Raw genomic sequence first — 13,780 nt, forward strand, 5'->3', positions numbered from 1 at the left:
CAAATTACTTCACTTAGCAGTGCTCAGAAAGAAGGTTCTATTTAAATAGGAAGTCTATTTTTATGAGTCTAGATGTGGTTATATTTATAAGTGATATGTACCTTTGAATGCTTTACCGTCACGATCTGGCACAGCCTCATAAGTTCTATCATCAAAGCTGGTTCGGTGACATTTAATAGAACCCCACCTTTTTGAATGAGGGATGTAAATTTTTAGCATCGTGAAACCATCTTTTAAAAATGCTAATTACTTTGTCTGTTTTGAGAGTGCAGACTTCCCACATATTTCTTGTAGCCCAGTCTCATATTGTAAGTTTACTACATTCCCTTGGTTTTATCCAGTAGAAACGCTGACCAGGTGGTACAAGAAGAAGGCAAGAAGAGGCCTGCGAAGGATGATTGATTTATTCTGCGTTTATATTGGGGCTAATTGACATGGTTTGATACTCCATGTTCCAGGCTGGAGTGGTTAGTCATTAAGCAGTCACTTGGGCTCAGAAACAGTGGAACGAGATGTGCTCTGCTGTCTGATCTGGGGCACGGGGGGTGGGGGGGCACTTACAATCTGATGAAAGCCCAGCATTAGGGCTAGTGTGAAAGACCTGATCAGCAACAAAATCAGCTAAACAACAGCTCGCATTTTGGAGGGCTTGCTAAGGCCTAGACCCCTTGCACCAGTGTTTTATAAGCCTTACCCTCCAACCTTCACAACTCTGGTGTCCCCATTTTACAGTTGGGGATGCACAGGGGGAAAGGAATTTGCAAAAAGTCACAGGTGGTGAAGCCAGAGTTTAATGCAGAAGCCAGACCTCTTAACCATTATACGCCCTGCCTTCTATGTTCTTCAGTAAATCCCTGAGCTCTGGTTCCTGGGTCCTAAAGCCCCTGCTTAGTTTCCCAGAAGGCCTTGGAAGTGGAGGCGGAGCCATGTCCTTAGGTCAAAGGAGGCTGTGCCGGGTTTAGATCGAACATTACCCAACTCTTACCCCAGCCACGGGAACCAGCCTGGGAGCCCCCAGACTTGCTGCGTCTTGAAGCAGGTGGGTCAGCCCTGCCCTGCCAGTGGTGCTGGTGAGCAATGCCCTCCCGTAGGACCAAGCCCAGTGTGGCAAAGGAGGTTTTTTGCGAACTGAGAGTATTTGGTACTGACTTCGTCAGTGAAAAATCGTTATCTGTAATGGGCAGGGTGGAGGGGGAGCTGTCTGGGCTTTGAACAACATCGTCTGGCTGTGCGTTTGCGAGTTCTGCGTGTTTTTTTTTTTTTTTCTTGCTGTATTAGTGTTCTACTGCCGCATAACAAAGTATCACAAACTTAGTGGCTTAAAGCAACGTTAATTTATTATCTCACAGTTTCTGTAGGTCAGAGGTCCAGGCGTGGCGTGACTGCATTCTCTGCTCAGGGACTCACAGGGCTGAAATCAAGGTGTTGGCTAAGGCCACAGTTCTCATCCAGGGCTCAGGGGTCTTCCTCCAAGATGACTGGTTGTTGGTAGAAGTCAGTACCTTGCACCTGTGGGACTCAGGTCCCTGTTATCATGCCTGCTAGCTGTCAGCTGAGGACAGCTGTCAGTATCTAGAGACCACCCACAGTTCCCTGCCGTGTGGTCCCCTCCGTAGGAAGTTCACAGCATGGATCCTGGCTTTCTTCCAGGCCGTGGAGTGCATCTCCCTGCATTCCTATGCTGTGACCAGCTGGAGGAAACACTCTGTTTCTAAACCCACCCGATGAGGTCAGGCCTACCTGGATAATCTCCTGATTTGGGACCTTAATTACACCTGTAAAATCCCTTCAGATGAGCACCTAGATTAGCGTTTAATTTAATAACTAGCGGAAGGTGTGGGCACACCAGGGGCCCAGAAGCTTGGGGGCCACTTTAGAGTTCTGCCTGCCGGACCTACTAATGGCTAATAACCATCAATGTTGTGTCAATTTACCTGAGGTCCGATATATAGTAACGTGATAATGATTGTTTCTGTTATGTGATCAAACATGTATATAGTGCTTACTCTATATCAGGCATGGCTCTAAGAATTTCACAAACATCAAGTCATTTAATACTTTTAATAATCCTGTGATATACATTTTACCGCTAAGGAGACAGCCACAGAGAGGTCATACAGGACTGTCAGGGACCACCTAATTCCTTTAATCACACGAAGCCCAGATCAACAAGTTTGGCAATGATGAAGGAAGGGCTAGGTGGGGCCAAGAAGTGGGACTTCTTAGCCTTGCCTCCGTTCCCTCTGGAGCCTGCTCACTAAGTACAAGGTCACTGGCACGCGTGCCTGCGGGGGAGGTGGGGGAGGGCGGCTCTCCCTTGTACTGGCTGTCACGATGCTTCTGTAAATCTAGGTATGTTGTGGACTGAATGTGTCCCGCCAAAATTCATATGTTGAAATCCTAACCCCCAATGTGATGGTATTTGAGGTGGTGTCTTCGGGAGGAGGTGATTAGGTCATAAAGATGGATGGGGCCCTCACGCTGGGATTAGTGCTCTTTTAACGGAGACCCCAGAGCGTTCTATTGCCTCTTCCACCATGTGAGGACACAGTGAGAAGATGGCCATCTAAGAGCCAAAAGCTGGTCCTCACCAGACACCACATCTCCTGCCACCTTGATCTTAGACTTCCCAGCCTCCAGAAGTGTGAGGAGTAAACAACTTGTCGTTTAAGCCGCCCGGGCTATGGTGTTTTTGTGATGGCAGCTCGAATGGGACCAAGACAAGGAAGGACAGTTTCAACTAGGCACATGTTTTACAGGAGACTTCACTACCGTTTATAGAAACCAGAAGGGCAACCAAGTAACATGCTTATAACATGCAGCTGTGTTTGTTACTGGTCCACCTCCTGGCCCCTGGCCAACTTCCGTCACGCAGAGGACATCGGTCCTTCCCTCTCCCGACTTCCCTTCAGCACTTACCTGTGATGTCTCCTCCGCACCCCGGGGCGTGAAGCCCAGAGACGGACAGGAGCCTCCAGGTCTGCCTCCTGCTCGAGGCCCACCTTGCATACTCTAGTTTCCCGTCTGATTCCTTGGGGATGTCACAGGACGTCTCTTCCATCAGATGGCCCGGCAGCCCCCAGATGCCAGAGGTACTCACCATCAGAGGTGGGTTAAGGGGGGCCTCTGTTGGACATGACCCGGAGGCTTGTTTCGGTGAGTGGGGAACAGGAGCTTCCAGGCCCTCCTGTGTCTTTCTCTGGTCGCACCCTCTAGAGGACGTGGTAGCCATTCTTGGCAAGCTCTCCTCAGCACAGAAAAGGGTCCATCCTCCACCATCACGCCGTATCCCCCGTGACGTGCTGGAGGAGAACGCCCTCCTGTCTAATGCACCCTACGAGACCTTTGGACTCCTCCAAGTGTATAAATTCTCACCGATTTGCCAAGATTGATCTTCTACCCTTTACTTCACAAAATCCACCGTGAGGGCGAAGCAAGTACAATTGATTTCCGCTCACTTTCCTCCCCACCCAAGGTCTCTTTGCTCGCTCCAGGCGATATGAGATTTGTTTTTTCAACTTTCTATGCCCTTTTGAAAAGCTTTTCCTTTTTGAAAGTACAGTGAAATCACGTGGTTCTCCAGGCCTGTGTGGGAATTTTACTGTGATGTTTTAAGTGTTGAAGCTTCATTGGCTTAGAAGATGCCTCTGCTGGAAGATACTTCTGTGAGAAGATACCTCTGCTGGATGCCTGAGTATCTACGTCGTGAACACTGGGCGAGGATCATGAAAACTGGGGACGGCGGCATCCTGCTTCCTGTCCAGTTCACGTGTTGTGTGTTTGACTTAAGCATGCACTTCAGAAAGCCCCAGGTGGAAACTTCCTCCTCTGAGTTGCATTGTACAGACTCAAATGTAGTGGGTCTGCGTTTCATCCTTCTACGTAGGATATAAGAGATGTCCCGTTTCTTTTAATTCTCAAGTGAATTGGTTCCCAACCACTATCATCCTGGCTGGAAGTTCAGCATCAGTCATAATATGGACCCCACTGAAGGGTTAAGCAGAGATCTCAAGGGCCTTATGGGACCCGGAACACGCAAGGCGGGCCTCCTGGTCTTAGGTCGAGGTGGGCGCTGATGATGTTTGTTGCCCAGTCCCACGTGGTTTCTTGGATACCGGAGGCTCTGGGGCAACCACGTGACCTAATGCTCAGGCTGGGGGCCCTGGTGCCTGAGAGCCAGCCTCCCTGGAGACAGCCTGTAGCAGTTCCCTCTTAGCGCTGTGCCACTTCTCCAAGCTGTTGTGTGGGAAGGGGGCCTGAGCACACGCTTCTAGCACCCACCCCCAAACCACAGTCGCCTTTCAGTGTCGGGGGAATTCATGTCTCCCCATGTTAACAGATTCCCCCCTAGGTCTCCAAGTGTTCTCTGCCTTCCAGCTCTGGGAAAACGTACCACGATCCCCTCAGTGAGCTTCAGAAATGCAAGCCAGGAAAGTGGGCATTTAACACAAAAGGTGCCTGCCTTTGGGGGACCTCAGCCTCCAACCCCGAATCATCAATGTTCGTGAGCCCAAGGAAGCCCAGGCTCGGGCAGTTTCTATTATTCCAATGAAAGAGGCAGAGTGAGGAGAAGGCGACTTTGTAGGTCAGAGGGTGGAAAAGACGTGAAGTGATTGTCTCCAAGAGTGGGAGAGTTAACTGTACCAGAGAACCATGGGAGGATAGCTGGGTATGCAGAGTACCCAGCTGAGATCTGTCGTCATGATTGTGTTTCTCCTCCTGCCACCCTCAGCGCTCAGGTGCAGCCCTGGCATGGGCGAAGTGCTGGGAAAGAGGGACAAGGGAGTTAAGAGGAGTACACACGCAATGTTCACTGCAGCTCTATTTACGATAGACCCAGGACACGGAAGCAACCTAAGTGTCCATCGACAGATGAGTGGATAAAGAAGATGTGGCACATATACACAATGGAATATTACTCAGCCATAAAAAGGAAGGAAACTGAGTTATTTATAGTGAGGTGGATGGACCTAGAGTCTGTCATACAGAGTGAAGTAAGTCAAAAGGATAAAGACAAATACCATATGCTAACACATATATATGGAATCTAAGAAAAAAAAACTCATGAAGAGGTTAGTGATAGGATGGGAATAAAACACAGACCTACTAGAGCATGGACTTGAGGATATGGGGAGGGGGAAGGGTAAGCTGGGACGAAGTGAGAGAGTGGCATGGACATATATACACTACCAAACGTAGGGTGGATAGCTAGTGGGAAGCAGCCGCATAGCACAGGGAGATCAGCTCAGTGGTTTGTGACCACCTAGAGGGTGGGATAGGGAGGGTGGGAGGGAGGGAGGTGCAAGAGGGAGGGGATATGGGGACATACGTATACATATAGCTGATTCACTTTGTTGTAAAGCAGAAACTAACACACCATTGTAGAGCAATTATACTCCAATAAAGATGTTAAAAAAAAAAAAAAGGAGTACACAGTGGTATGGTAGCTGTCTAATCTGGGCAAGGAGGGATAGGAGGACAGGGCTGGTAGACAGTAAAAAAGTGGTAGGGCCGGTGGCTTGGATGTCCCAGTGACCTCACTGAGTCAAAGAGCTGTTGGTATCTAGAGCCAGAGGGATTGATTGTTAGTGAGAGGCTGGAAATCAAGATTTTAGAGGTAGTTTGGTTATTGGAGATGACAGACCTATGAAAAAGTGAGTGCAGTAAGTGGGTGGGTTAAGGAAAAGATCATTGGAACTGAAGGCTGCAAGGGACAGAGAAGCGAGGACGTGGGGTGAATTACCTTCTCCATGAGCGGGAAAATTGCCCAACACAATGACAAGCATAAAAGGTTAAGAGGGAGGGGGCTTCCCTGGTGGCGCAGTGGTTGGGAGTCCGCCTGCCGATGCAGGAGACGCGGGTTCGTGCCCCGGTCCGGGAGGATCCCACGTGCCGCGGAGCGGCTGGGCCCGTGAGCCGTGGCCGCTGGGCCTGCGCGTCCGGAGCCTGCGCTCCGCAATGGGAGAGGCCACAGCAGTGAGAGGCCCGCGTACCGCAAAAAAAAAAAAAAAAAAAAAAAAAAAAAAAAAAAAGGTTAAGAGGGAGACAGAGAGCTAGGTCTAAAAACCAGACATTTGTCGATGACCATAACAAAGAGGGGTGAGGGGTTGTATCCTCTGGCGATATTCCTTTAAAAGGAGTTAGAGGTTTGAGGGAGGAGGGATAGAAATGATTTAGAACAGAGGTTGGCAGAGAATGATTAGCAGACCCGATCCATCTTGCCTCCTGTTTTTGTAAATAAAACTTTCTTGGAACAGAGTGACACCCATTCATGTACATATTCTCCATGTCTGCTCTGGCACTGCGTCAAAGTTGAGTAGTTGTGACAGAGACCATAAGGCCTGCAAAGCCTAAATTACTTACTGTCTGGTCCTTCACAGAAAAAAGTTTGCTGACCCCTGAACTCGAATTAGCAGTGAAGAATATTAACTTCACAGTGAAAAGAAAGCACAATGAATATCACAAGAACTTATGTTGCCATACACGTGTCAAATCTTTCTGTTCCTTTCAGTTTGGGTCTGCTCTCGGTCACCAGGTCAAACATTGTGACTCAATAGATATTTTTTTTCCACAGTGAGGTCAACCCATTGGATGGTTGAAGTGACAGAATGACTGGCCACTTTAACTTTGTGCGTGGATATATTTTTCCATGTAAGCCAGAGCCAGCGTACATGATTATAATGTATGAAATGTACGGAGGTAAATTTCATCAGGTGCCAATCCAGATTGCCAATTATTCAAACATAAACCCCAGGCTATAGCACTACCCTGTGGCTTCTTAGGGTACTGAGTAGAGATGCTAGTGGATCTGGTTTCCACAACCAATTTCCTGTTCTAGCTTACCTTGTTCCTTGCCATTAGTCTTAAGAATGGGAAACTGTCCTACATGGCTTTGCCCGGTGTAATGAGACAGGTGACATAGCATTCCTAGAATAGTCGATCTGAGGTTTGCCAGGGGTCACTCACATTGCTTCTCTGGAAAGTTTGAATCAAGCAAGACAAAGACTCAGAGAATGGTCAACTGTGTCAAGTAAATGGTAGGGCACTGGAGTAAATATTCATGTGTGCCTATTGTTAAGCTTCTTGAAATTATCTTTTTTATTCTTTCTCTTTCTGGAACCTGAAATCTATACGGCTTCTTCTTCTATGAGATCTTTGTCCCTTCACTTAAACTAGCTTGAGTAGATTCTGTTCCTTAGAACCCAATGATTACCGAAACAGCCTGAGTGCCAGATTCTTGGTCATAAGGGGGTCCATTGTCTTGTCTCTTTTAGGATTAAGATGTGTCCCCCAGGCCAGTCGTCCTTTGTACCCTTTGTCATAAGGAGAAAACAATATAGAGGGAGCAGCTCAAATGCAAATCAGTCTTTACCCTTGGGAAGACGGTCAACAAACAGCACTAACCTAACGGAAGCCGAGTCAATAGGTACACCTTCTGTAACAGATACACTTTTCTCGTCTTACTAGGAAGGACTGACACTTGAATAGCAAGAGCCGCTGGGGTTATTTGCCACCCAAAGGTAGCCTAGGGATACTCGCAGACAAAGCTAAGAGTGATCATTTGAGGTGCCCATGGTTTCCTCGGAAGGTTTTTATTAACTAGAACATCACCTTGGTCGTTTTCCTCCCTACACTTTCCAGAACTGACATCAACCGTGGTGTTTGTAGAAATGTATTTCACATGTGGTTGTATCACTTATGCTCTGAACCAGTCAAACTGCAGTGATGGAAAAAAGTTAAACCAAAAAAAAAAAATTCCTCCAGAGCCCCTAGCTACTGACAGTTACTGATGGAAACAGGCCCTGTTGTGCCCTTTGGCTCTTTGATGAGTTCTGCTGATCCAATCACTTCCTGTGTTAGTTGGGTTTAGTGAGAATGTGTTCTGCTGTTTGGGGATTTAGCAGCAGAAGAGAGGAAGAACGAAACACGTGTACTAGTACCGGCTACTACGAAAACGCTACCCCAGAGACGTGGAAAGCTTTTGATTGGTGAAAATCCTGATGTCTCAGATTGCAAGGCTCTAAGCGGACCCTCTTTTCCACGCCTGATCAGTGATGACTCCTTTCCCTCTGATGAAGGAATAAGCAGCTCTCTGGCTTTAGTTCATTAAACTGTAGATGGAAGGCAGCCGTTCTACAGGCATCCCCCACCATGGTAGTGATGCCACATTGGTCGTTCAATGAGGCTGGTGGATAGTTTCCTGACGCTGTGGGTTTCTGTATCTCATGGGATTTCCACTCTAGGTCCGGATTGGAGACAGCTACTTTATTTTTATTTATTTGTTTATTTTTTAGCATCATGGATTTTATATTCCCTAAGTTTTTATTTTTATTTATTTTATTTTTAAATTTTTTTTAGTGGTACGCGGGCCTCTCACTGTTGTGGCCTCTCCCGCTGCGGAGCGCAGGCTCCGGACGCGCAGGTGCAGCGGCCACGGCTCACGGGCCCAGCCGCTCCGTGGCATGTGGGATCTTCCCGGACCGGGGCACGAACCCGCGTCCCCTGCATCGGCAGGCGGACCCCCAACCACTGTGCCACCAAGGAAGCCCCCTAAGTTTTTATTTTTATTTAAAATTTTTTTTATTGAAGTAGAGTTGATTTACAATATTTTGTTAGTTTCAGGTATACAGCAGAGTGATTCAGTTATACATAGTATACATATATCCATTCTTTTTCAGATTCTTTTCCCATATAGGCCATGACAGAGTACTGAGTAGAGTTTCCTGTGCTGTGCAGTAGGTCCCTATTAGTTATCTATTTTATATATAGTAGCGTGTATCTGTCAATCCCAATCTCCCAATGTATCCCTCCCCTCTCTCCTCTGGTAACCATAAGTTTGTTTGCTACATCTGTGGAGACAGCTCCTTTAGAAGGGAGAAAAACTTTAGTTTGATGTGAGACTTCCAACTCTAGCATGCTCGAAGAAGTCATCCAAACAAATGACTTTTCCTGTAAACTTTCATCGTCTTATAGGTTTGTCAATGGTGAGCAAAGGTCTGTCTTTAAGTGGGGAGTCGTGGAATAATGAGCGTCTCTGAATAAGTTGGTTAGCCATGAAAAGAATGACTCAGAAAGTAGTTAGGAAGCTTGTTTACATCTGATGCGGACTAGCAGGACAATATCGGACCCTTGGGGCGCTCTCAGTTTACAGGAGCCCTTCAGCAAACGCTTTACCTGACCTAGTGGACGCAACATAATGACAATAGCTTATTTTTAAAAAAAATTTATTTGGTTGAAGTAGAATTGCTTTACAATGTTGTGTTAGTTTCTCCTGTACAGCAAAGTGATTCCGTTATACATGTATACGCATTCTTTTTTATGTTCCTTTCCATTACGGTTTATCCTAGGATATTGAATATAGTCCTCTGCGCTATAGAGTAAGACCTTGTTGTTTATCCATTCTCTAGATAATAGTTTGCATGTGCTAGCCCCAAACTCCCAATCCATCCTTCCCCTTTGGTAACCATTAGTTTGTCTTCTGTGTCTGTGAGCCTGTTTCTCTTTTGTAAATAAATTCATTTGTACTATTTTTTTAGATTCCACGTATAAATGATATCATATGGTATTTGTCTTTCTCTCTCTGACTTACTTCACTTAGTATGATAATCTGTAGGTCCATCCATGTTGCAGCAAATGGCAATATTTCATTCTTTTTTATGGTTGAGTAGTATTCCGTTCTGTATATATATATATATATATATATATATATATATATATATATATATACATACAATGGAATATTGTAGATATGGTAGAGAAGATATGGTATATAGATATATCTTCTTTTTTAAAAAATTGTTTTATTTTATTTTATTTATTTATAATTTTTGGCTGCGTTGGGTCTTCATTGCTGCGTGCAGGCTTTCTCTAGTTGCGGTGACCAGGGTCTACTCTTTCTCACGGTGAGCAGGCTTCTCATTGCAGTGGCTTCCCTTGTTGCGGAGCACGAGCTCTAGGTGCACGGGCTTCAGTAGTTATGGCTCACAGGCTCTAGAGCGCAGGCTCAGTAGTTGTGGCGCACGGGCTTAGTTGCTCCGCGGCCTGTGGGATCTTCCCGGACCAGCGATTGAACCCTTGTCCCCTGCATTGGCAGGCGGATTCTTAACCACTGCACCACCAGGGAAGTCTCTAGATATATCTTATTTATCCATTCATCTGTTGATGGACACTTAGGTTGCTTTCATGTCTTGGCTGTTGTGAATAGTGCTGCTACGAACATTGGGGTGCATGTAGCTTTTCGAATTGTAGTTTCGGACAATAGCTTTTGATAGTGGTATGCTGGCAAATGTTAAGCATCCAGGTCTCCATGAAAAAAATACAAACATCTGATTTGTAGTGTTTATTAGGTTTCTTTTCCTCTAATTTTATTTATTTATGTATTTATTTTTGGCTGCGTTCGGTCTTCGTTGCTGTGCACGGGCTTTCTCTATTTGTGGCAGGCGGGGGCTACTCTTTGTTGTAGTGCACGGGTTTCTCATTGTGGTGGCTTCTCTTGTTGTGGAGCACGGGCTCTAGGTGTGCGGGCTTCAGTAGTTTCGACACACGGGCTCAGTAGTTGTGGTTCACGGGCTCTAGAGCGTAGGCTCGGTAGTTGTGGCACGCGGGCTTAGTAGTTGCGGCTCGCGGGCTCTAGAGCACAGGCTCAGTAGTTGTGGCACACAGGCTTAGTTGCTCTGCAGCAGGTGGGATTGTCCTGGACCAGGGCTTGAACCCGTGTCCCCTGCATTGGCAGGCGGATTCTTAACCAGTGTGCCACCAGGGAAGTCCCCTTCAGTTCATTCTTTTATTCATCAAATAATAAATGCAGATGCTGTGCTATGGTCCAGAGATACTGCAATAAAAAAAAAAAAAAAATTGGACCAGAAACCCTACCCTCATGGAGTCCCCCAGCGAGAGGACGATAAAAAATAATACTAAAGGAACAGTCAATGAATATGTTAATGTGATAAACACAGTCAATGAGTAAAATATATAGTATGTCAGATGACTCTAAGTGCCATGAAGACAGGAAAACCAGACAAGCAGGAGGGAGAGTCGTGGTCAGAATTACGTACTAATGGTGACAGTTCAACAGGGTTTGATTGCTGAAGAAGGCCCGTAGGAACTTCAGTGAAATGCTTACAAATCTGGAGTTTATTACAGGAGAATAATATCCACTAGAGAAAGAGCATTCATAGGGATCTGTTGTCCTCTGTCTGTAAGGGCTGTGGCACGATGCACTCTTGCTTTCTGATCAAGAGCCATAGATGTGTACATGGCACCCCTGGGAATCAGGGAACCCAAAATGGAGTCTTGGCTGGAGTTATTCGTATTTTGCTGGTTCCCTATGAATATTTCTGCTGTGTAACCAGCTTTAACAACAGAGACTTCTGAGGGTCTCACCCTGCCCAGGCAGAGATCATTAATCTGTCTATTGTCAATAAACAGTGCTGGCAAGCTGGTACAGACCTTCCCAAAGTCCTCGAACCCATGGTCACACAGCAGCATGATTAATTAATAGGTTTTATGCCTTGGCCAGGGGTCAGTGCCATACAGATGCATTTCTTATTTCAGCAGAACAGCTTAGGCCAGTTATAGGCATGCTGCAATTAACTCTCACAGCACAGATTGCAATTCTTTTCTTAAAATTGAACTCTAGTTGATTTTATAGTATTGTGTTAGTTTCAGGTGTACAGCAAAGTGATTCAGATATATCTGTCTGTCTATCTATATGTCTATATCCATATATATATTCTTTTTCACATTCTTTTCCTTCATAGGTTATTACAAAAGGGATAAATTAGGAGTTTAAGATTAACAGGTACACACTACTATATATGTAGTAGATAAAGACTGTATAGCACAGGGAACTATATAACTATATTCAGTATCCTGTAATAACCTATAACAGACTGCAGTTCTAAATACTAAGTCAGGGAGAGCTTAACTGAGAGCGTGACATTTAAGCCCAAATCACAGGGGGGGTGACAGAAGCAGCTATGTAGGCAGCTCCCCGCACCACCCCGGGCAGGGAGAGCAGCAAATGCCAAGGCCCTGGGGCAGGATTGTATTCAGTGGAACGCGAGGGGGTCTCTGAGGTCAAGCCTGAATAAATGATGGGGGAAAACTTAGTAGATGATCTCAAAGAGGTAAGGAGCAGATTCCAGGTGGAAATCGGAATCATGTTGCCTTTGAAATGTTTCTGGACTTTCCCTTGTTTTTCCCTTCATGTTGCAATGGACTCTGTCAGTCCATTAGAACAGGAATTCTTTTCTTTTTTTAAGAGTTTTTTGATGTGGACTATTTTTAAAGTCTTTATTGAATTTGTCACAACATTGCTTCTGTTCTGTGTTTTGGTGTTTTGGCACTGAGGCATGTGGGATTTTAGCTCCCTGACCAGGGAATCGAAACCGCACTCCCTGCATTGGAAGGCGAAGTCTTAACCACCGGACCACCAGGGAAGTCCCCAGGAAAGGAATTCTTAACCCAGGAGTCTCTGGATAGAATTCAAGAGGCCTGTAAATTTGAATTTTTAAAAATCTATCTTTTCATTAACCTCTAACTGAAGTTGAGCATTTCTTTCCATTAAGGATTCAGGCGTATATGTATAACTCAATCACTTTGCTGTACACCTGAAACTCACACAACATTGTAAATCAACTGTGCTCTAAAATAAAATAAAATAAAATGTCAAGTAAAAGGTCAGCACTGAATGAAAAAAAAAACACAAACAAACCAGGCAACCAGAGTAGTATTTGCAGTACTTGTTAACACTGCTATCCGTAGATCTCACAGATATTTTTGTATCACGCTGTAGTTCTTGCAAATATTCTGAAATACCTTTCCTGTTCCTCGCTTTTCTGAAGTGCCTGTAGTTATTAACCTGCTGCTAGATTGTGCATATGACCACAATCTTCCTGACTCTTGATTATTTTCATAACTGGAGTTGAACTCAGAAAGTTCTAAGGGAGTAGATTGGAAAGTTGCTAAGAGAGCAAATCTCAAAAGTTCTCACCCCAAGAAAAATTTTGTAACTATGTATGATGTTGAGTGTTAACTAGATTTGTAGTGGTGATCATTTTGCAATATATACAAATATGGAATCATTATGTTGTACACTGGAAACTAATATAAGGTTATATGTCAAGTACACCTCAATTAAAAAAAAAAAAACCCAGCAGCACCACCACCCAAGCAAAGCCAAAGAAACAAACAGCTCTGGAGAATTCTGATGTCTTTGAGAGAAGAGTATCTGCGCCTTTGTAAAATGAGCCGTGGGGGTTTAATTCCATTTGTAACAATGTGCCTCTATGGATTGACTTTTCAACACTGGTAACCATGAAAACAAACGAAAAGGATGTGTGTCGTGTTGATGAGATATCCAAAAAGACGGGCCCCGGCCTTATCAAAAACAACTCCACAGTCCAGTGTTTTCTTTTTTTGAAACTAAGCGACAACAGCCTTCACACAAAAACGTCTTCCAAAAATTTCCTGTAACTTGCATGTATGTGCTGTAGTGTCATTGTATTTGTTGTTATTTAGGGCGATAACAGAGAAGCACTTGACTTACATGTCACAAATTGATTCATTTTCTTTATTTTGTAAGATTCACTGAGATAGACTGTACGTATAATTGATAGAACTTTACTAGCTGCAAAAGATAAAAAATGAGCTCAGCAAGAACATTTGCTATTAGCTGTTCCAAACAGATATGCAAGGTCTCCAGGATAACAGCCGGTATCTTGAGAAATTGAATTTTCCAGTGCCAGGTAAGGTTGATGAGGTATTATCTCCTGAATGG

This window comes from Kogia breviceps, chromosome X (assembly GCF_026419965.1).
Source record: "Kogia breviceps isolate mKogBre1 chromosome X, mKogBre1 haplotype 1, whole genome shotgun sequence".
Taxonomy (NCBI): Eukaryota; Metazoa; Chordata; class Mammalia; order Artiodactyla; family Physeteridae; genus Kogia; species Kogia breviceps.